The 24,095-nt window shown below is 40.7% G+C and overlaps 1 long non-coding RNA gene across 1 annotated transcript; it reads left to right on the top strand.

Moving 5' to 3' along the window:
- Positions 1-1,215: 1,215 nt before the first annotated feature.
- On the top strand, positions 1,216-23,690 carry LOC140701316 (uncharacterized). Its single transcript, XR_012080260.2, has 2 exons — positions 1,216-1,346; positions 19,446-23,690. It is a non-coding gene; the product is annotated as an uncharacterized LOC140701316 (long non-coding RNA).
- Positions 23,691-24,095: the final 405 nt, after the last annotated feature.

The following is a 24,095-nucleotide window of genomic DNA, read 5'->3' as shown; positions in this document are numbered from 1 at the left end:
TCTATCCAGTCCACACGTAGTTAGCTTGCTAATCAGAATATCATGGGGCACTTTGTCAAAAACGTGATGAGACAGGCTTTTTTCTGCCTTGATTATTAGCTTACAACATGGGACTTTGTTAAGTTACAGGAGTGTGGCACAGAAAAAGTTTGTTGTTTTTTTTTTTAAAGGAAGACTCCTGGCTTTGCTGGGCCGTGTGTGCTGATGCTGCACTATATGTGTGTGCTTGTAATTAGGTAAGAGGCAAGAGGTGAGGAGGAAGGTGGGAAGATGCTTTGAGTGTGTGTACACAGGCACTTTGCTTTCCCTTTCTGCTTCGATTCAAGCAATCATATGCTTGAATAGATCTAAAAGGACTTGCTATTTTAAAAAGTAGGAAGGTTACACGGTGCACAGAAAAAACTATGGGTGGGTTGGGGTGATCATAATTCCCCTTGGATTGTCTGATCAATGTGGGAAATTCAAATTAGCCCCCCCTCCAAAAAAACCCCAAAGTATTTTCTGCAATTTTTGATTATGTGGTCACCCTTTGGGTCTGGTGCCCAGTGGTGATGTTCAAAAGTTTTGAAATTTTATGGTTAACTTTCCTCAGCTTTGCAGCAGATGTGCAGGGACTCACAGGGCATAATAGTTCCCAGATAATCCACCCCTCTCTCATTAACTGACGCTTAAAGTGTCAATGGCTCACTCTGAGATATTAGTATAAAGAATAAAACTGTTTCATTTTATTTACACATGTGAATATGTTAACAACAAACCAATTACTGTAACATGACTGCTTTTAACTCTGCATCAGTATTCTTTTTACAGACATTTTCCTGTTAACCACCATCAATGGACATTATTAGACTCTCTGAGAGAAAAAATACTTCTGTATAGGGCCACAGCTTCCTTAGAAATCTGATACATAGGAGAAAAATATTGGTTAATGCTGGAAAGATTGATAATTACTCCCAGTCTATAAAGGCTCCTTCCAGTCACACAAGCTGGAATGCAGCTTGTGAGGTTGAAAACACCAACATTGACTGTGGATGGGCAACATCAAGGTCCTTGATCCTTTTCTGTATGACTCTTTGCCTTTAAACCAGACTCGAAGTAGAGAACACCTTCAAAAATAGGCCTGCTTTCCCTCAGAGAGACTACACTCTTTAAAAGAAGACACCCTACTTGGTGCTCCAGCCTGTTTCCATGGAAATAGCTACACCCTCCACTTCTTCAGCAGTGGAATTCTGAATCAGGAGAGGAGAAGATTAGTGATATGGCACAGAGGAGCTGTGTCATGGTTGGATCTATTAGAATCCAGCTCATTCAGTCCCGGATGATGCCCACATCATGAGATTGTTTAGGTGAGTCTTTGGGTTCTTCTGGTAGATTTTCTTCCCAGTGCTCACCATGAGGGGGTTACAGATTTACCTGCCCCTCTTCAGTTCTTAGTGGATTCCTGGGGCACATTGGAGGATTCTGAATTAACTGCATAATGACAATGCCTGATCCAGCAAGGCAGAGTGGTTATGTTCATAAATGCATACCTGAGCTGGAATAGTTTTTCAAGTTGCCTTAATGGCAAACATTGGTTGCTGATTGCTATGAAGTCAGCTGTAGGTTGATCTGACAAGGAATTTTTAGGGAATGTGTTTTTGATTAACTTCTTTTCTCTCTTTTTACACAGTAGCAATTAGCTCAGCAGTGCTATCACATGCAAAAGAGAGAAAAAAATCATTTAAAACCTCAGCTGAGAAAAATTTCAGATAATGACACATTAAAGTGCTGTATTGATATGTTAATCCCTAAATCGTTTGTGTTCAGGCTATCTGAACTACATCTCACAGTTTTTAAGATTAATCTGTGAAGATTCTCAGTCATCCAGGTGAAGTTATCTGGAAGTTGAGTCATGGCAACTGGATTTCTTTCTTGTTAAGTAGAAATGTTTTGCTACTCGTCCAAGTAGCTTCTTCAGTCTGAGGAGAGTTGGTAGGGAACCCCTGATCTATCCTCCACATTGGTTTCACTTCCCCCTGGTCTGAATAGGCTCAATAGAAGGACAAAGGACTGGGGATGAGGCAAAATCCCACTTCTGCAGTCCTTCACCAATTGCCATGGGTCATTAACAGTAGTCTTTCTGGTATGGGTGGTCCTATCTTTCTGGGGACAGATGAAAGGGCAGCATGATAAATAGGAGACAGATTGTACCTAAGGCCTCCACCCCGTTGAGTGAGGGATTTTCTTTATTCACATATGTGGTCTCCCTGACCCTTCTTTCAAACCACCTACCACCTCAAATATACAACATCTTGATTCTTTTCTTTTTCAGCCAGTCTGTTGTATATTTGCTGGTGTTTGGGGGATCCCTATCCCGTTGCATGGCCCAGTTTTGACCAAGCTATACTCTCGGACAGATCACCTCACATTTGGCTCTAGAATACTTTGGTGCACAGAGCAGCTCATGGTCGATACAATGGACTGCAAGGTGTCCAGATCCTGTGGCTGCAAGAAAAAAAAGCCCAAATCATCACCCCTCCACCACTGTTTTCGCCAAACATGGTGCTGTGCATTATGGCCAAACATAACTTTGGTCTCATCTGTTCAAAGGACATTGTTCTACAAGTCTTGTCCAAAAGCAGCTTTGCAAACCTAAGCTATGCTGCCATGTCCCTTTTAGAGAGAAGAGGCTTTCTCCTGGCAACCATTCCAAGCAAACCACAGTTATTCAGTCTTCTTCCAATTGTGCTGTCATGAACTTTAATATTTAACATGCAAACCATTGCTTGTAGAGATGTAACTCTTGGGATTTTTGCAATTTCTCTGTGCGTTGCACAGTCTGACCTTGGGGTGAATTTGCTTGGATGTCCACTTCTGGGAAGACTGGCAACTGTCTTGAATGTTTTCAATTGTGAATAATCTTCATCACTGTAAAATGATGGACCTTAACTTGTTTAGGAATGACCTTATAAACCTTCCCAGAGTGATTGGCAGCAACAATTGCTTTTCTGTGATCATTTCTGATGTATTTCCTCCTTGACATTGTGTGAACACATATTTGAATGCTTCAGACCAGCAAACTGCTAAAATTTTGGCTTTTATAGAGGTGGTCATACTTGTTGATGAGGCACCTGGCTGCTACTTAGCCTCTTAATTCCTATGGCAGCAGTAACGGTGTACTTCGTTTTCCACACATGGCTTCTCCATTTTGACTTTAATTTTGTAAAATAAATCATGGCATGGTGTAATATTAGTTACCTAATTTTCAGACCTGCTAAGGACCAGATGGTTTTTATTATGTCCTGAGAAGTAAAACCATACCATTTAAAGAGAGTGTGCTGTCTTTTTCATCTAACTGCATGTGCGTGCCAGTAGGGGCAAATTGCAACTGTAGAAATTAGAATGGGCTGAGCAAAAACACGGACACTGCTATACATTCTCACTTATAGGGCCTGCAAGAAAGCAAAGCACTATCACTTTTCTTGGTGTCTTTATAAATTCTGGAAACCAAGTAATTTGATCAAAGGATTATTCAAGACAACATTTTCAGCATATAGCAAGAGAAGAACCTGCAGAATAAGAATCAAGTAATCATATGCAGTGGCAATGTCTTATTAATATCTTAAGAGTTCTTCAGAATTGTCTGCAAGGAAGTGGATGTTGTGATCCTGATAGACAAGGTGTGCTACCAATTTCAGAAGACTTCTGACAAAAATCTTCACCAAAGACTCTGAACTCCTGTATCTGAGGTTTAAAAAGTTATCTTATGCATTGGAAACTAGCCAAAGAACACGAATCAATACATTTCAGTAGGTAGATGTAAGAACCAGAGTTGCATTGTTACTTTTTAATATGTTCATAAATGAGTTTAGGTATGAGCCAGTGAGGTGGTCAGAATTGTGGAAGATTCCAATTTTACCCCCTCAAGATAATTACACTGGATTCTCTTTAAAGTGAAAAAATGGTAAAATATAAAATGCAGGCAAATATTTTTATTTGTTATGTGCCATCAAGTTGCATCAACTCTAATAGAGTTTTCAGGGTAAGTGAGATATTTAAGGAGCGGTTTACAATTGCCACCCTCTAGTGAGTGTCACTCTTGAATCGGCCTTCTCAGCCACACTAGACGCTGTTCCCAGTCCTCTATTCAGAGCACATTACCATATTCTCTCAAGACTGATGGATGCCTAAATCTAATGAGTTTCCATAGGGACTTGAACCTAGGTCTCTTGAGTCCTAGACCATCACTTTTCCACTCCACTATGTTTGCTGTCTATGGCCAGTAATTACCAACGATGCTCAGTGGGCAAAAAGCACTAAATTCTTGTACACATGCTCTATATTTACCCATCCTTTTTGCTGTCATGCTGAAGCATGCCTTTGGAAGTGCAACAGAAGGTGTCTATCTCCAGACTAGATCAGATGGAAAGCTCTTTAATCTCTCTAGATTGAGAGCGAAGACCAAATTCCAGCTGAAATGCATGCGGGACTTCCTCGTTGCAGATGATGCAGCTGCTGTTGCCCATTCTGCTGAAGACCTCCAAAAACTCATGAATCGTTTTAGCAAGGCCTGCCAAGACTTTGGACTAACAATCAGCCTGAAGAAAACACAAATCATGGGTCAGGGCGTGGACTCAATTCCCTCTATTACCATCTCCACACAAGAATCGGAGGTTGTTCATGACTTTGTGTACCTGGGCTCAATGATCTCTGACACTCACTCTCTCTATGTGTCGAGCTGTATAAATGCATTGGCAAAGCAGCTACCATGTTCTCTAGACTCACAGAGAGAGGAATCAAGAAAGAGATGTATTAAAAGTAAAAATGACCAATATACTGTCCTTATAGAAAATGATGGTTATACTAACCATGGAATATTTGGGAAAGCTATGATCACCACATCTCAAGACAGCTAATTTGTACTTGGGAAAGATATAAAGAAACCCATGGCAGTTATCCAGGGTTTGGGACAACTCTCCAATGAGGTAGTGATCCAATGTTTGGAGCTCTTCCATTTAGAAAAAGGGTAGGAAATGGGACATGACACTTGAGTATATATATCGCTGTGCATGGTGTAGAGAAAGTGGGTACAGATTTCCCCTTTCTTTTCTGGAGTCACTTGCTGAATGGAGGATAGACAAAATGGCACTATATAGATAAAACTATGGGATTCACTATCACAAGATGTGGCAATGGAGACCAAATGAATTGGTTGTAAAAGGAGCTCACATAGTTCCATGAGGCTATCCCTTGGAAAGTATGTCATGTGCCAACTCCAAGATCAGAAAATGCTGCTTAGCACTTACTGCTTTGCAGAGGTACCTGGCCATTTTGGGACACGGGATGCTGACCTACCAGATCTTTCTCTTGATCCAGCTTGGCTCTTCTATTACTGTATTTGATTCTCTCAAGGGGAATCTATTGCTTTTTGGCCAGGAATCATTAATTAATACAGAGATCAGAGTATTTCACAGGCTGCTAAGGTTTCACTCATGCTTTGAAAGATTAGTATTAGGATACCTTATAATACAGTCCCATTGATTTCTGGGTGTCTACTCCCATGTAATTTTTGGTGCATCCAGCTACAGGGTAGTAGTGCCCCCTGGTGACTGCATGTTATGCATAGAATTTATTCCATGTAAAATGGGAGGGGAGATTATTTTAGTAGTTTTGAACTGATCACTAAGGGTTAAGATTTATTTATAAATATTAAGGTTTCAGGAAATCCAAACATCCACCATTCTGCAGGTTAGGGATCCTACATGCTTTGGACTTTGCGGAGATTTAATGCGTAAAAAGAAACCCATGTCCTTTAAATGAGCATTTCTAAGTATGTGTTTCAGGATATGAAGATCTGTGCTGTCTGATATTAACAGAGCACACCTGAACCAAGCCTCAGAAATTCTGTATGTTTTGCTGAAACAAATATTCATAGAATCATAGAATAATGGCATTGGAAGGGGGCCATAAGGCCTTCGAGTCCAACCCCCTGCTCAATGCAGGAATCCAAATCAAAATATATTTGACAGAAGATTGTCTAGCTTTCTTTCAAGTAACTCCAGCATTAGAACGCTCATCACCGTTGGTCATATTGCTCTAACAGCTAGGAAGTTTTTCCTGATATTCAGCCTAAGTCTGTCTTCCTGTAGCTTGAGCCAATTGTTATGTGTCCTGCACTCTGGGATGATTAAGAATAGATCTTGCCCCTCCTCTGTGTGACTACCTTTCAGGTATTTGAGAAGTGCTATGATATCTCCCCTCAGTTTTCTTTTCTCAAGGCTAAACATGCTCAGTTATTTCAGTCTTTCCTCATAGGACTTGGTTTCAAGGCCTCTGGTCATCCTTGTCGCCCTCCCCTGAACTTGTTCCAGTTTGTTGGCATCCTTCTTAAAATGTGATGTCCAGAACTGGACACAGTGCTCAAGATGAGGCCTAACCAGTGCCAAATTCAGATGCCGTTAACATTTCAGGTGTGAATTTAGAAGAAGGAATACCTCTTCAAAACCAAGAAAAAGAGAGAGGAGTTGGCCGCCGGTTCCACTTATCAAGAAAGAGGAGGAAATCTGCATTCCAGTGTGGCTTTTTCCTCTCCCTCCCCCCATATCTATACCCTTGAATTCTGCATGCATTTCAGGATTATTTGCCTTCATTAGCTTATAGCATGGTTTTAAATTGTGGAAAGTCATTAAAATGTTAGATGCAGAATAGTCTATGTACATTAAGCAGACATGAACAGCTAAGCACAGCAGTTGCATTTTTATGTTCTCTGTGATATCTGGGAATACGAGTTACCTCTACTGAAGAACTTTGCTTTAATCTTAAACATCATTAAGGCTGCAGTGTAATTTAAATAGCCTACCTGTAAACTGAAATTCAGTCTTAAATGTTAAATTTCATTATCAGCTACACATGTTATTTAAAATAAAATTATTAAAATAAAGTAGAATAATCAAATCATAGAAAAGTGACGTTGGAAGGGGCCTACAAGGCCATCATGTCCAACCCCCTGCTCAATACAGGAATGCAAATCAAAGCATATCTGCCAGGTGATGATCTACGTTTTTCTTGAGTGCCTCCAGGGTTGGAGCACTCACCAACTCCCGAGGTAACTGGTTCCATTGTCGTACTGTAAATAAAATCTATAAACCAGTCTAGGCATACATATCATATCCAAATAAAAAAGGTAGCCTAGTTAAAATAGAAATCTATTACTCTATAATTTTGGGGGGGGGGATCCAAATAAAAATAGAAAATATTGGAAATACAAGCAAAAGTCCAAATAAAAGAAGCTGATCAACCCACAAAATCATATGACAAAGCTATCATTCCTTTTTGTTTAAACAGTTTATTTCAGAAAAATGCCAAAGCATTGGCATTCCGTATCCACTAGATCTATAACTCCGTATGCTTTTGACACTGTGCAGTGGAGTCATATTTTATTGTTTTTAAAATGAGATTGCCTCCTTCTGTCAGCTATTAATTATTTTCAGATGTAGCAGCAGATTTATCAGAAGAGTCTCGTGGCAATCATCTCAATAACCTATTGTGAAGGTTGCCAGAGATTCACAGCTTGTTACTCCTCCATCTAATTTCTGGACTGAATATCGCTGATTTTAGTTACCAGCCTGTGATGCAAGTAAGAAATAAATCAGTTGTGAACAATATGTTAGGCAGAAGAAATTGTTAACTGACACATATGTGCATTGCATTTTTGCTGTCAGAGCTAAAACACAATGCATCCATCTGAGATCCCAAAGGAGCTCAGTGAAACATTTTGGACTTGGAGCGATCAGAGTTGAGACTGATGAAGGAGCAACAGAGCAATCTAAGTTCATCGTAAGCACCCAAGACAGTAACTATCACAATGCCAACCATGTGCCAACCATTTGTGAAAAGAACTGCGCAGAGGCTGCATCATTTTAAGCTTTAAAAAAAGTGAGGGAGAGATTTCTAGCCCAAATGCTTAAATTCAGTATTTATTCAAGCCTCAGAAACCTCAGACAAATTCTTAGTGGTGAGAAAGAAGAGTTTTGGTGCCCATCTCTCAGAATTAGAATTCCCTGACCTGCCTATTTTATTGCCTTATTCTTCAAATGAACTTCCCTTCAAAGCTTTTAAATCCTTAAACATATTATTATGGCTGCATGAGAGTGCAGCAATGATTTTGTGCTGGCAAAGCAAATCAACATTCTATAATGCAATTCTAAAACTGGGCATGGACCAAACAAAAAATCATAACTTTTAAACCAAACTTGACATAGTTATAGCAGACTGTTCTTGCAGTGTGCTATATTTGAGAAAATTTGAACAGAGGTTTTTGAGTTACAATTTTTAAAAAAGTAAAACTGTTTTATCTCCTGTTCAGAAATAGGAAATGCTAAACAACCTCAGATTTAAAACAGATCATACAAACTGGGATGGGGGTGGGGAACAGTCTTGCTTATCTTGTAGGAAAACGGTTGGCTGCACCAGCTTTTTTTTTTAAATTTGTAATGAATCCAGCCTGCAGGGGATTGAAATACTGGTCTGCAAAACAGGCCTTTCAAAAAGGGAAAACAGCAACTTCCTTATAAAACTGAACATGTGTAGTACAGGCTCCCAGCAGGAGCTTCATGAAATGAAACATTGCATACATTCATAGCCAATGGAGAGACATATTTACAGAAAAAGGTCACAGAAGAAGACTGAAAAGACAGGTTTCCTCTGAAGAATAAAAATAAAACAAAACAGGTTTGCTTTAAAGAATGTAACCAAGTGACAGTTCTCTGGAAAGGGGGATATTTTGGCATCTATCTTCAGTAAAAATTATATCATGTTCTGACACCGAACAGTCTCCTCACGTAGGTTTTCAAAGGGGGAATCAGGTAGGGCTATTCATGCTACGTATTGAATTTTTTTATTTGAATTTCCTTTTTTATAATGTCATTTTGTATTCCTGTTTCCAAGTGACTAATTTATGTACATTGTCCCAGACTGCAAATCTTACAAAAAACAGAGCCTCAAAATTTCACTTTTTTCCAGAATCAATCATGTCTAAGTGTGAGAATTTGAACCTCCCTCGCTTGTCATTGGTGAGCTAGTTTTTTTGGCTTCCCCCTGCTCGGTGCTTCTGTCTTCTACACGTTGACAAACAGTATGTGCCTCGGCTCTCCCTATATGATAAAAACCCTGCAAAAAGTGAGGCACACATTGCATAAGGACAGAGGCTGAGCATAGCAGATGGAGTTTTGTTTGTACTCCAAGCATTGATTTCAAAGACAGGGCTTATGTTTCTGTAGTTTAGTGTATGATTGATTCACACATAAATGAAAACTATTGCATATTTTGTCACTTGATGGCTGTCACTTGGTGACCCACATCCAGTTGTGTGAATCAGCTCCATTGAAAGATACTGTGTTTTCAGTAATTTCCTTCCCTAAAAGCTCTAGCTACTGTATATAATATGCTCTGTGTGTATTTGATGCATTCAAGTTGTTGTCTGATGTTGCGGTCATCAAATGATGAATGTGTGAGCAGGCTCTTTTAAAATATTCAAACAGGCTTGATTCTGAGTCGGTTATATGGTTTCCAACAATCAATAGAGCAAAGATGATTCAAAGCAGCTGAGAATTTGCTCCTTGACCTGCAAATGTTTTCTCCAACTCAATCTCCTATCCAGTAGTTTAAAGCAAAACTTGATATGTTTTCTTTTACTTTGCACACCACAAAATACACCAGTGCTTTCTACTGTACTATTTTCAGAATAAAGAAAAGAATTAAATTTCACTTGTAACGGCACAACACTGTTAACGCCAAAGGTCAGGAAACTTTCAAGTTAGGTCACTGTATCGATTGCAACACTGAAAGGATTAACATCAAATACTTGGCCATGAAAGGCTGAAAGGAAGTAAATTCAGCATGATATATTGAAACTTGTTTCTTTCATAACATAGCAGTGCTACTGACATAACAGGTTTATTGTTCAAGCCAGGATAGGTTGCCTTGCCAACTCGTATTCTGAGCTATCGAAGCAGAGTTAATGTTTGTGCATTAATGGCATCTCTCTCCCCTCCCCTTTCTTGCCTTTGTTCCTTTCCTTTTCTTAAATTGCTAAAGAAGAGGTCATGCTTACCTGGGAAATGACCTTAATCAATTTAGTTCCATGGATCAGGATGGCAACAGTTTGTCTGTTTTGATGCCTCAGAACAGAAAATCTTTATTGTAGTGAGCATGGTGTCCATAGCTTGGTATTGCTTTTTTTCATACTGCAACCATTCAACATCTTGATATATGTGAGTTGAACTTGACTGAAAGTCCTTCTGAATAGTCAGCTGATAAAAAAAAACCCATTAAAACAACGCCAAAAAGAAACACAAAATTCCATATTCTGAGCCAGAGTTGGCCTGGGCCATTCTCTCTCTCTCTCTCTCTCTCTCTCTCTCTCTCTGATGAATGTTAGTTACATGAGGCAGCTTCATATGATTTGATGCCACCTCACAATGCTTAATTTGCAAAGTTATCATAACTTGATGGCATTTGTTTTGCATTCCCCAACACAACTCCAGACCTGCAGCTGTGTAGTTCCCAAATGAAATAAGCTTGTTTCACAAGCAGAAGTGCCCATGCCCTCCTTACATATTTGGTGTATTCCATGTCTTGCATAATTCTAATGGGTTCAGCAGCTTACTGTTTGGTTTGTGCCCTGTGAAAGGGGAATGTCAGTATGGTCTTTTTTGGGAAATCTGGAGCTCCTTAGAAAAATAGAAAAAAATAAAGAAGGAAGAAGGTTAAAGCTGTATGATCCTTGTGCAAAATAGAGAAAGGAGAGGCCTTTCAGTCTCATCACTTCCACAGGTCTGTTTGGTGGGGACTTGGGAGAGGGCCTTCTCTGCTACTGCTCCCAGATTTTGGAATCTCCCATCCACAAAAAGTAAGGCTGGCCCATTTTTGCTGTCCTTCCACAAGCAAGAAGACTTTTCTCTTTAGGCAAGCTTTCCCTGAGTGACTGGTCTGCCTGTAGTAGATGTCCTTCAGTCTTGAGAGACTATGGTAATGTGCTCTGTATGGAGTGGAACAGTGTCTAGTGTGGCTGAAAAGGCCAATCCAAGAGTGACCATCCCTTCCACACTGAAGAAAAATACAATCTGTCCCCTGTCCAGCTCCCTGATTTTGCTGGTTTCAGGACTGCCTCTTTGCCTCGGCCTGCTGGACAAGTGTCTCTTCAAATTGGGAGAGGCCATGATGGCTCCTGCTGCAAATCACAACACGAAAGAAGAGGAGTCCAGGGCTGATATAAACGTAAAAGAGTTATTACAACAATTAAGAGAGGAGTTGCAAGGTGATCTGTTTGAAAATTTGGCCCCAATAGATCACAAGCTAACAATGCTAAAAGAAAGGCTTGCTTGCATAGAAAAAAAAAAAACAGCAGATGAGTGCCTAGGAATGAGCATTGCACAAGAAGAAAAGACAACACCCAACTTCTGGCTCCACTGAGTCAGACCTTTCCCCTGAGCTTTTCATAAGTTTAGTGCAGAGAAAACTGCTGAAGACAGAATGCCTCATAGCAGCTGAGGTATTCTCTTGTTGGGGGTAACCCCTTCAAGATGATCATATATCACAAAGGCAAGACTCTTGCCATGCCATAAGGAGAATTAAACAAATCCTAGTTATTTTGCTAGAAACCCATATCAGAGCAAATAAGACAGCAATATTGAAATATAAAAATCTGTGCACTCACCTGTGTGTGTGTGTGTGTGTGTGTGTGTGTGTGTATTTGTGTGTGGTGTCCAAGGCAAAAGGGATAGCAATTTTATTATCAAAACCATTTCCAATGATGATAAGTGAGGCTGAAGAAGATGAGGACAAAAAGATGAGGAAGGCAAAAAATCACTCTGGGAACTTATTGCAGCCTTTTTGCATAAATTTCTGGTGAGAATATTAAAAATTGTGGGAAGGAAATAGTACTGGAGTGGGAATTCTAATGTAGTGTTAAATAAAGACATAGATAAATAATTTTTAAAACCACACCAAAAGACCCCCAGGTAAAAGTTCCCCTTGACAATTTGTCCAGTCGTGTCCAACTCTAGGGCATGGTGCTCATCTCCGTTTCCAACCCATAGTGTTAGCATTTGTCCGAAGACGATCCTCTGTGGTCACGTGGCCAGCGTGACTAGACATGGAACGCTCTTACCTTCCCACTGTGATGGTACCTATTTATCTACTCGCATTTTGCATTTTCCATGCTTTTGAGCCACTAGGATGGCAGGAGCTGGGACAAGTGATGGGGGCTCACTCTGATGCGTGTATTTGATTTTACAACTGCAGGTCTTCTGACCTTGCAGTACAGAGGGTTCTCCAGTTTAACCGTAGCACCACCACATCCCTCTAAAAGACCCCCAAAGCAAGAGCAAATAAAACTAAGCCAATGGTTGCATGCAAAACAATGGGTGAATGCTTGGAGACATGTAAATCCTTCTGAGAGGGACAATACATTAAACTTTAATAGGCGAAACTGATCATTTTCATTACACAAATTATTAAAACACAATATAAGCAAGATAAAATAATAATACAACATTTTTATAAATAAAATCCCAAACCAGAGACCTCAGGATTAGAGAGGGGAATGAACCACTGATACAACCAGAAAACAATTATAAGAGTCAATGTGTCCAAAATATATCTAATTTGATAGTTGATATAAGATATACAAGAATGCAAGGAGCTAAATGAACATGAGAAATATGCCTCTCTCAGTTACTTTTACACGGCAACAATGGGAGAAAATCTGAGTAGTGCAAGCATTTAAAGCAAGTCCAGTCCAGATCAAAGAGAATGCCTTAAAAACAATCCTGAGATGGCACTTAAATCCTGTCCAGCTATCTAAAATGAATGTCCAGATTCCTCCTGCATGCTGGAGAGAGTCTGGCCAGAGAGGAGTGTTAGCTCACTTAGGGTGGGGGGTGCCCAAAAGTGAAAGTATTTTGGAGGGAAGTGGATGACTGAGTTTTGCAAAGCTTCGTATATATCACCTGTCTCTATGGGTCCGTATGAATACCTGCTGCACAAGCAATCGACATCCCTCATATTGGCAGCAGCGGCACAATCCAGACACTTTCTTTGCAACATGGAACCCTCTCATTATATATTTACTTTATTTAACAGTATATAAGCAAATATTAAAAAGAACCAAACAAATACCACGCTGAAAATGATAAACAAAACACCAAAAACAGATTCAAAGCAACAGGGTGCAACGTTCCATTTTAAAACTCTTCCCAGACAGCCAATCACTAAGGGAAAGCCTGCCTGAAGAGAAAGATCTTTGCCTGTGGAAGGATTGCTAATATGGGGCTGTCAGAGTTTCCTATCTTCGGCCAAATCAGTTCTCTTTGCTGTGCAAAGGCATTCGTGGCTACTGCCAAAACCTGGGCCCCCAGGCTCAGAGTCAAATCCAGGAGCAGCCCCAAGTTGTGCACCTGTGTTTTCAAAGGGAGTGTAGCCCCATTCAACACAGGCTGCATCTCTGTTCCTTGCTCGAACTTTCAACTGACCAGGAGCAATTTTGTCTTATCTGGATTGAGTAATGGGACCCTCATCCAGTCCCATTACTGACACCAGATACTGATCTAGAGCTGAAAAACACCCAAAGATTGAGATGGAAAGCAGAGATGAGTTGGGTGTCATCTGCATACTGGTGACATCAAAACCCCAAAAACTCCAGACAATCCCTCCCAGGAATTTCATGTAGGTTTTAAGTAGCATAGCCATAGGGGACAAAACAGAACCCAACAGGACCTCATAGACCAATGGTCCAGGTGTCAAACAGGAGTTCCCCAACACCACCTTCTGAGTTCTCTCCTCAAGGAAGGACTAGAGCTGCAAAAGAAGACTAGAGCTGGGTCCCATCCTGGCAATATGACCCAGAAGGAACTAGGTCACAAAATCCACAGGAAAACTGAAATCAAAAAGCCTGGAATTTAGGTGGGATGTGTTATAAACTCATAATTGTACTAAACTCCAGATATGTCCTCTACCTGAACGCTTGTATTATTGTTATGACATCATTTGATTTTACATATTATTTTGAAATGTGAATAACAGAAAGGAAGGAAGGAAAGGAAACCTACATTTGCACCCACTGTAGTTATATACATGTTTATATATTCTGCTGTAATAAGCACTACCGGTTGAAGGATATTTTCACATTTCGTAAGGAATGGAGGCATTATGACAAAAAGGAAAAAGAAAAGAAAAAAAGAAAAGTGCTCCTGCTCAGGGTTGCCATTTTGGCCAACTGTTGGTCAACATTCCATCCAGCATGACTGTGGAGCATTTTTAGGATCCTCCATAAAACCTCTTCCATTGAGATATCCACAGTTTGAAAAACCTTTGAGTTCTTCAAAACCTACCAATACATCCTTTTTATATAGATGGTACTGTTTTGGTTTCATGAAGGTTGGCACTGAGAGAACTGAATTGAGATTTTGGACATAAGTAGTTCTAGCCATTACCGTCCAGACACATCTGCAGATGGGGAAACAAAGATGGAGGGGGCCAACCTCATTACTGTATCAGATTTCAGAATTTTCCAGAGCAAAAAGACGAAGACACGGTGCAATTAGTAACTAATTTTCTAGCCCCACTTATGGAGATCCAACCAGAAGTAGTACAGCAAAATATAGATACAGCAAGAAGAATTAATATGGCATATACCAAGAATAATAAACTCCCCAGAGAAATTCATGTCAAATTCACCAGAATGATATTTTTGAGAAAAAGTTCTAAAGATCATACAAGATAAAAATTATACTATAAAAGGGAAAGAAATGAAGATTCTGAAACATATTCCATGGCAAATAAGACAGAAAAGGAAACAATAGGCAGAGTTGACGAAGCTCTTGAGAGCAAGCTCAATTAAATATAAGTGGTTGATACTGGAAAGTGTCTTTTTTCCAATTCCAGTCACAGAGATATTCTATTAATTCAAAAATGAATGCCATCTATATAACATCTTATATATATTTATGATGTTTTTGCTTAACGGCGATTTTCCTTAAATGGATTATCATCATTGAGCGAGGCACCACTGTACCAATGGCCTTAATCTTTTCTTAACTGAGCTATACACACCTACCAGCCTTTTTCTGATGATCCACTGTTGGCCCATTCAGTTGTAGTTCTGCTTATTTGCAGCCCATACCCCAGAGAACATTATCCTTGAATGTTTCCACTTAGAAATGCTTGGCATCTCCTCATTCTGCAACACATTGGTCTTAAATTGTCAAAAAATCTGTCATCTTCTCCGCTTTACCCCATGGCCTATATTTCATGCATCAGAAAATGGTGAGTTGAAGTGTGAAAATTGTTATCTAAATAGGAAAAACAGCACAAAGTAACAGTTGAACACTGCTTATGGTGGCGTCCGCCCTTGTGGCCCCTGCTTATTTTGCCTTCACAAAGGCTCACATCGTTTTTTTTCTTCTCGCGACCACCACTTTGTCGTGTCCACCCAGTTTAATCTCCCTTAAACATAGATTCACCCTCTGGATGCGTTTCCACTTTACACGCTGTCACCAGGATTAACCTAATACAATTATGTATTTCAGGCATGTGTGCTGCCAATTATAACAGGTTTATTGAACTTTTGAGTTTGAGAATCAGAGGTTTAAATTACAGATGTTCTTTTATAGTCATGTAAATCACAATGGGTAAATCACAGATGCTCAGTATCGTTCATTAAATAGCATTTGTTTATGCATTGGTTTGATGGTGCCTTTATTCAGAACAACAATATTCTTTTACTAATTATCTATTCTCTATTACTTATAACTCTCTATTCTCTTTATCATTCCAACTGTTCAATCTATGTATTAACCTTCTCAATTCACTCTCCTAACTCTCCCTCTCCTAATCACTATCTTCTGTTTCTCTTTAACACCTAACTGTCATCTTCCTTCTCTCTCTAACTCTTAACTGTCATTTTTTCATTCAACTGTCCCTCTTGACCCCACCCCTCCTGCTCTATCATTGGCTCCTCCCTTTGGAGCTTTCATGATGGACAGACAGGAGTGACATCATGTGTTGGCATTTCGCCACATTTACGTATCTGCAATGTGATACGGGTATGTATATATACTTGATCGTCCTCCATTTTTCCTATACATATATATACACATACATACATAGATAGCATTTTCTTATATGCATTTACTGATTGATTGATTGATTGATTGATTGATTGATTGATTGATTGATTGATTGATTGATTGATTGATTGATTGATTGATTGATTGATTGATTGATTGATTGATTGATTGATTTGATTTATATCCCACCCATCTGGCATATTCTACCACTCTGGGCGGCTTACAGAATATTAAAACAATGAAAAAAACATAAAAACATTAGCATACAACAATAACAAATGGTGCAGGAATAAATAAATAATAAATAGCAAAGCAAAAGAAATCAGTAGTTTATAGAAGGGAAGGCCTGGATGCACATCCATGTTTTCAGCTGGCATTTGAAAGTACCCAGTGTAGGGGGCTCGCAAATCTCTGGAGGAAGGTTGTTCCAAAGGCGAGGAGCCACCGCTGAGAAGGCCCGGCTTCGAGTCTTTTCCCTCCGGGCTTCCTTCGGCGTCAGGCTCCTCAGCCTCACCTCCTGACTCGTGCAGGTGATCCGAGTAGATCTTGGTGGGAGCAGATGCTCCACCAAGTATCGAGGTCCTAAACGGTTTAGGGCCTTATAGGTAAGCATTAGAACTTTGAATTCAATGTGGAAACGGATGGGCAGCCAGTGCAGCATGGCCAGAACAGGAGAAATATGCTGGTGTTTTCTCACTCCAGTAAGGAGTCTGGCCACTGCATTCTGCACCACTTGAAGTTTCCGCATCAGCCTCAAAGCATGTTACAGTGGTCTAATCTTGAGATTACGAGCGCATGTACCAAGGTAGTGAGCGCCCCCATGTCAAGGTAGGCTCGCAGCCGGGCAATCCACCAAAGGTGGGAAAAGGCGGTGTGAACTACCGATGCCACCTGGGTTTCCATGGTGAGCATCGGGTCCAGGTGTACCCCCACGCTGCGAACCCCACTCTTAGCAGCCAGGCTCACCCCCCAAATGTGAGAGAGCCACCCAGGCCACCAACTCCAAGGACGTCCACCCTCAGAACTTCTGTCTTGTCCGGGTTCAGCCTCAACCCATTTTCTTGCATCCACTGCAGTACGGCCCCCAGGCAGCGCTGGAGGGACAGGACGGCATCACCTGCACTTGGTGAAAAGGAGATGTAGAGCTGGGTGTCATCAGCATACTGACACGAGGCTCCACACCCCCTGATGAACCTACCCAGCGGTCTCATATAGATGTTAAACAGCATTGGGGAGATAATCGACCCTTGTGGAACCCCACAATTGAGATTCCACGGGGCCGAGACGGTCTCCCCAAGCTGTACTCTCTGGGGTCAGTCCTCCAGGAAGGAATGGAGCCAGGCTAACACCAAGCCACCTATTCCCAACTCGGAGAGCCTCCCCAGGAGGATACCATGGTCGACGGTATCAAAGGCCGCCGACATGTTGAGGAGAACCAACAGAGACACTTTGCCCCTGTCAGCCTCCCTCAACAGGTCATCGTACAGGGCAACCAATGCCGTCTCTCTACCGTGGCGTGGCCTGAAGCCCAACTGGAATGGATCCAGGGTCAGCGACCACCCCCTCGACCACTTTGCTCATGAAAAGAACATTGGTGACGGGCCTATAATTGCCAATCTCATCTGCCACCATATTAAGTTTCTTTCTAATGGGCCTAATGAGTGTCTCCTTGAGGGCAGATGGAAACCTGCCCTCAAGGAAAGACCCATTTATTATTGCTGTGGCCCATTCTGTTGTTTTCGGCCTGGCTGCTTTGATTAGCCAGGCCGGGCAAGGGTCAAGGAAGGAGGAGGTGGCTCTGATAGGGGGCAAATATGCTTGACAGCGATCAGCACCTTGTCCACAGAATCAGGCATCCCAGGGTGAAAGAAGTCGAAAATCACTGGGCAAGATGGAGGTATTTATACTAAACAGCAATGGCTGACTGTTTTTTTTAGTGAATTCTCCAACATACTGCTTATATGTACTAACATGATGCCGCAGACACATCTAGTTTGTTAAGTACTCTACTCACTGTAGCTTAATTAGGTGGAGTGGATTGCAAAGTGCAGTGGCTTTCTGCATTTACAGAACTGTTGCTATTGCCAGTTAATGTAGTAGTACTGTAGCAATTTTTGGTTTACAAAGTAGCTGCAGGTGCTTGACCTCGAAGGGCCTACCTTTTTGGAAGTTTTTGGAAGTTAACCAAGGTCAGTACCATTTTGCAATGTGTAACAACTAGCAGCTGAAACCATCTGCAATAAAGGCCTGAGAGACCCAGCTCGTGCCCCAGACAGACCAGAGACACCAATGTTAAAAGCTACATTTTTTTCATCCTTCCATTTACCAGTGCATTGGCCTTCAACTATCATCAATTAACATATTCTAACAGTTTCAAAGGAAGATACATTTCATTTTGTGGGGGGAGAGAACACAAAAAAGCTGTAATTGGAGCACACGACTCTATAAACCATCCTTCTCTTACTCCCAATCCTCTGGTGCCTTACACTGATTGAATTTGTCTTTAATTCAAGATGGTCAAAGTAGGATCGTGGTACTAGGTGTTCTGGGCCAGTAATGAAATTCAAATTTTACTGGGACTAATAATGCAACCTTCAGTTAGTGATGAAGGCAACCTCTTGCAAAAATAACCCTATATTTGCCTGGCTGTTGTATCAAATGGCCAGAGCCAGGTTCCCGAGAACACCAGCTGAAATCTGCTCAAAGTTCAAGTTACCGAGGCAGGCTTTCAATAGGGTCATGATTCTTTTGGGAGGTGGGGTACTCAATGAATTGCACTCATTGTGTGTCCTTGGCAGGAAACCTGATCCTTAACAGGGTTTTCCATGTGGTAGATTTGTACTGTAATGTGTTGCCAGGAGTAGACAATTGCCTAGAAACTAGAAATTCCACCAAATTCTAATGTAGGAATGGTTCTCTTGAAGCACAGGGCTAGATCAATGAGGCAACACCCAGTAGAAAATATCCAAGAACATGTAGTGAAGTCAGAGAAGCAATCTGGTAGTGGAGATTTGGTCTTTACAAATAAGTATGTTGACTCTTAGGTTTGATGTGGATTTTAATGTATCAAGAACACATTAATGAACTGCATACCTTATGAACTGCATTTAGAATTAGGAGAAACCATGCTGTCCTCCTGGAGGGTGAACTACTTGAGGACATACTTTTAACTCTGCAGGAGGTTTCTGAAAGAGGCATGGAGACATGTGATTGATGGGGAATGGTTATGTTGCTCCCTGTGCCATTACCTTGATTGTCACTTTTCAAGCCAAGGAATATGTAATGCATCTCACAGGTTATAGTACCTCTGTGGTAATAATTTTGTTTTTTTCCTAACAGTTACAGATCTGGAACAATGCATGATTGCTGTTGAGAAGTTTATGGAACAGCGGTTTTCAATTGGTCAAGAAGATGAACTGAATGTTCCCAATCCTAAACAATGAAAATCCATGTCTATTTTTTTTGAAAATCAGTGATATCAATATTAAAAAATTAATATGTTTCTTTTGTTAATAAACCTAACTCTCTACAAATCAAAAGTTTTTCTTTTTTTCCATGATAGTATGTATTCCCAGTAACAAATCTTCCAAATCATTATTATGAAGTCTTTGTGGTGAAAATATTAGCAATGGTAATTCAGTGCTTCATTTTTCCCCCTTTAAATTACCATTATGCGAAGCAAGCAGTTGTATAGTTATCATTATTAGGCACATGCCTTATGATTCAAGGCTTGGCAATGATTTGATGAAGAGCAGCTTATTTTAGGAATAAGTGGTATGGTTCAACTAATGCAGCACAGAAAATGTGGAAGTGCCTATAGAATATATAAAAGTGATAGAAAGGGTTCTAGTTAGCTGCTTCATTATTAATCATATTTAAATTCACCAGTCTAAGGAATTCAAAGTACATTCTTAATACTTTTAAACTTGGACATGTAAAAGTGAAGCATTATTAGATTGTAATGAACACTGAGGTATGATCTGTAACATCAGTGTAAACAGTTATCTGGTGATTTTATTATTAAACATACAGTGGCACCTAGACTTACGAACTTAATCCATATAGGAACGGCGTTTGTACGTCAAAAAGTTCGTAAGTTGAGGCAAGATTTCCCATAGGAATGCATTGAAAACCATTTAATCCGTTCAGGCTGTTTTTCATTTGTATGTTGAGGCACTGTTCGTAAGTAGAGACATTAGTTCCCATAGGGGGACAATTTTTTTTGTTTTTTTCCTTCTTTTGACCTAAGATGGACTTAGGTCAAAAAAGGGCAGGAAAGGTTTTTTCATTTTTTTCGTTCGTCAGGCAAGGCTCTGTTCGCAAGTTGAAGCAACTTTTTGCAAACAGAGCCATTTGTAACTCAAATCATTCGCAAGTGGAGACATTAGTAAGTCGAGGTACCACTGTAGTAAGAAGCATAGAATAATAGACAGATGACTATAATAAACCACAATTAGTACATTTATCCTTCTGTACCCAATTACTACTGAGTGTAATGAAATATCAGCGGAATTCAATATCTGCAATAATGAAAACTATAATGCCAGGTATAGTACAGCTGCATACTTATGACAGCACAATGAATATTCCCATGTTACTTATTTAGTCCTGTATAGTAATTAAATGTAAAGATGATTGGATATATCTGCAGAAACCAATATCCACTGATAATACTACTAAGCGGCTTACATGTAAGCTATTGAGAGAACATGGCAAGTTAACCTGGGTAACATACCTAGAAATTTAGAATATTTTTCCATTGTTCACTTATATCTGTGGATTTCATTAACCATGATATCTAATATAATACAGGCACCGTCCTGTTAATTAACAGTATGTGCTGTAGAAATCTGAGTTTCTTGTATTCGTGGATGTCACTATATTAAATAAGATTCTAGCACATGGATCACACATTGAATGATTCAATAGCCTTGGCCACCCTCACTTCATAGGTGGTATTGGACGGCCATCGTTTTACGTTCCTTTTCCACAAAAATTATGCTATTGAGTACTGTAACAAAAAATTCACATGGCGAGTGGGGAAATGGATTCAATACGACAACAAGAAAGGCTTGATTAAGTGCTTCTTTTGCAATGTTTCAGCTGGAGGCCTGCACTTCAATGTCTTCTGACTGTGTAAAGTTTTTAAGATTCAGCAGGATGCTGGCTGATTTCTAAACCTTCTTTCCCCCCAAAGACCATCACTCTGTGAATCATGCTGGCAGCTCATTGAAGAACTGAAAAAGAAATGTCACCCTCTGCTATCTTTGCCCCAGCCCTTCCTCTGGCATTCCCAGGTTCCCCACCACCCTTCTCTCAGCACTTTTGAAGAGTGGAGGAAGGAAAATGAAAATGGGTTTGAGCAGCAGTGTTAAGCAACCCTTGGGGAGAGCCCTTCAGCAAAGTTTTCAGCAAGGCAGACAACACGAGGAGTTACAGTAAGGTTCATGTACTATGTACTCTATGAAAATAGGTGTTTTATGGAATTGGTGCCCTTTATCTTATTTATTTATTTATTTATTTATTTATTTATTTATTTATTTATTTATTCGATTTATATCCCGCCTATCTAGTTGGTTAGGACCACTCTAGGCGGCTTATAACCAAAAAATACCACAATGTAGATAAAAACAATATCACATAAAGAAAAGCTTTCAACTTTCAACAACTAGAACAGACACAAGGGGAAAGGAGAAGAAGGAAAGATCAGGAGTTGATTGAGGGGAAGGCCTGCCGAAACATCAGTGTTTTTAGTTGATTTTTGAAAATACACAGTGAGGGAGCCACGCGAATATCAGGGGGTAAGTTATTCCAGAGGCGAGGAGCCGCCGCTGAGAAGGCCTCATTTCTTGTCTTCTCCTTCCGAGCCTCCCTCGGCGTTAGGCTCCTCAGCCTCAACTCCTGACTCGCGCGGGTGACACGGGTAGATCTTGGTGGGAGAAGGCGTTCTGCCAAGTATTGAGGCCCTAAACCGTTTAGGGCTTTATAAGTAAGCATCAACACTTTGAAGTTGATGCGGAAGCGGCTGGGCAGCCAATGCAATGCGGCCAGAGTGGGGGAAATGTGTTAGTATTTTTTCACGCCACTTAGAAGTCTGGCCGCCGCATTCTGCACTACCTGTAGTCTCCGCAACAGCCTCAAAGGCAGCCCCACGTAGAGCACATTACAGTGGTCTAATCTTGAGATTACGAGCGCATGCACCAAGGTAGTGAGCGCCCCAACATCGAGATAGGGTCGCAGCTGGGCTATCCGCCTAAGATGGTAAAAGGCGGTTCGGACCACGGACGCCACCTGGGATTCCATAGTGAGCGCTGGGTCCAGATGGATCCCCATGCTGCGAACCCCATCCTTAGCAGGGAGGGTCACCCCCCCGAAGGAGAGGGAGTTTCCCAAGCCCCCGACTGTGGGAGCGCCCACCCTTAGTACTTCCGTCTTGTCTGGGTTCAGCCTCATCTTTTCCTTCTTTGTTCTTTTGAGCCCAACCTTGCTGTCATAAACCAGCTAGGACTATAATTTAACGTTAACTGGTCAAGAAAAGAACAACACCATCAGTGTTTTCTGTGGTCCCTTTAACAATACTCAGTATTACTGTAACCTCTACCCTTTCAAGTTTCTGATAAGGAGAGGAGGGACGTATATTATGTTACAGGGAGCAGATGACCTGCCTCATCATGTGGGCGAGCATGGTGGGAAGGAAGGCAGAGGAGTTGCTTGATTGTTGCTCTTAGGGAATGCAGGAAGACTTAGCATTGCCTCTGTAACTGTTTGCTTACAATTAGCAGTTGTAAATCAAAACATCAGTGATGCTCCCGAGGTCTAATACAAGTAGTCTTTTTGTTTTTTTCCTTCATTTTTCATAGAATACTGAACTGCAAGTATTTTGGGGGTGTTAATGATAGTTTGTGTTACAGTCTGTTTAATTTTCCATGGCTTACACAATCAAGTATTCTACCATCCTTTTTTTAAAAAAAATGCAAGAGCCAAATGGACAGGCAAGCATGGCAGGATTCCCCATTGTATTACCATGTAAAACTAATGTCTTAAGACTAAGAAATCACTATAGCAAGAAATGGCTAAAATTAGGTTATCCCTTGATAGCTTCCCTCACCATTCCACTGGATCCAACATACAGGCCACTTTAACTGGCCCCCACATTTGCAGTTTATCTTACAATGAGGAAAGTGTGGGAGCACAAAGTGTTGCTGGTCCCTTTTCAGAGAAGTACAATTTTATCAAACAGGAGACAAATCTGCAGGAGTGTATTTCCATGGCTGCAGTACAAGGAACAAATATTGTTTGAGGGCTAAGGGAGGATGCAGAAATAATAAATGATTGTAAACTCATTACGTTGTTCCAATAGGAGATTGTTGTTGTTGTTTAGTCATTAAGTTGTGTCAGTCTCCTTGTGACCTCACGGACCTGAGCACGCCAGGCTCTCCTGTCTTCCACTGCCTTCCGGAGTTTGATCAAATTCATGTTGGTAGCTTTGGTCAACCAGACCAGATGGGCGGGATATAAATAAATAAATAAATAAATAAATAAATAAATAAATAAATAAATAAATAAATAAATAAATAAATAAATTCGATGACACTGTCCAACCATCTTGTCCTCTGTCGTCCTCTTCTCCTCTTGCCCTGACACTTTCCCAACATCAGGGGTTTTTCCAGGGAGTCTTCTCTTCTCGTGAGATGGCCAAAGTATTGGAGCCTCAGCTTCAGGATCTGTCCTTCCAGTGAGCACTCAGGGTTGATTTCCTTCAGAATGGATAGGTTTGTTCTCTTTGCAGTCCAGGGGACTCTCAAGAGCCTCCTCCAACACCACAATTTAAAAGCATCAATTCTTCAGCGGTCAGCTTTCTTTATGGTCCAGCTTTCACTTCCATACATCGCTTTGACTATGCGGACTTTTGTTGGCAAGGTGATGTCTCTGCTGTTTAAGATGCTGTCTAGGTTTGTAATCACTTTCCTCCCAAGAAGCAGGAGTCTT

Source organism: Pogona vitticeps, chromosome 1, assembly GCF_051106095.1.
Source record: "Pogona vitticeps strain Pit_001003342236 chromosome 1, PviZW2.1, whole genome shotgun sequence".
NCBI lineage: Eukaryota > Metazoa > Chordata > Lepidosauria > Squamata > Agamidae > Pogona > Pogona vitticeps.
This window is presented reverse-complemented; position numbering and strand designations above follow the sequence as displayed.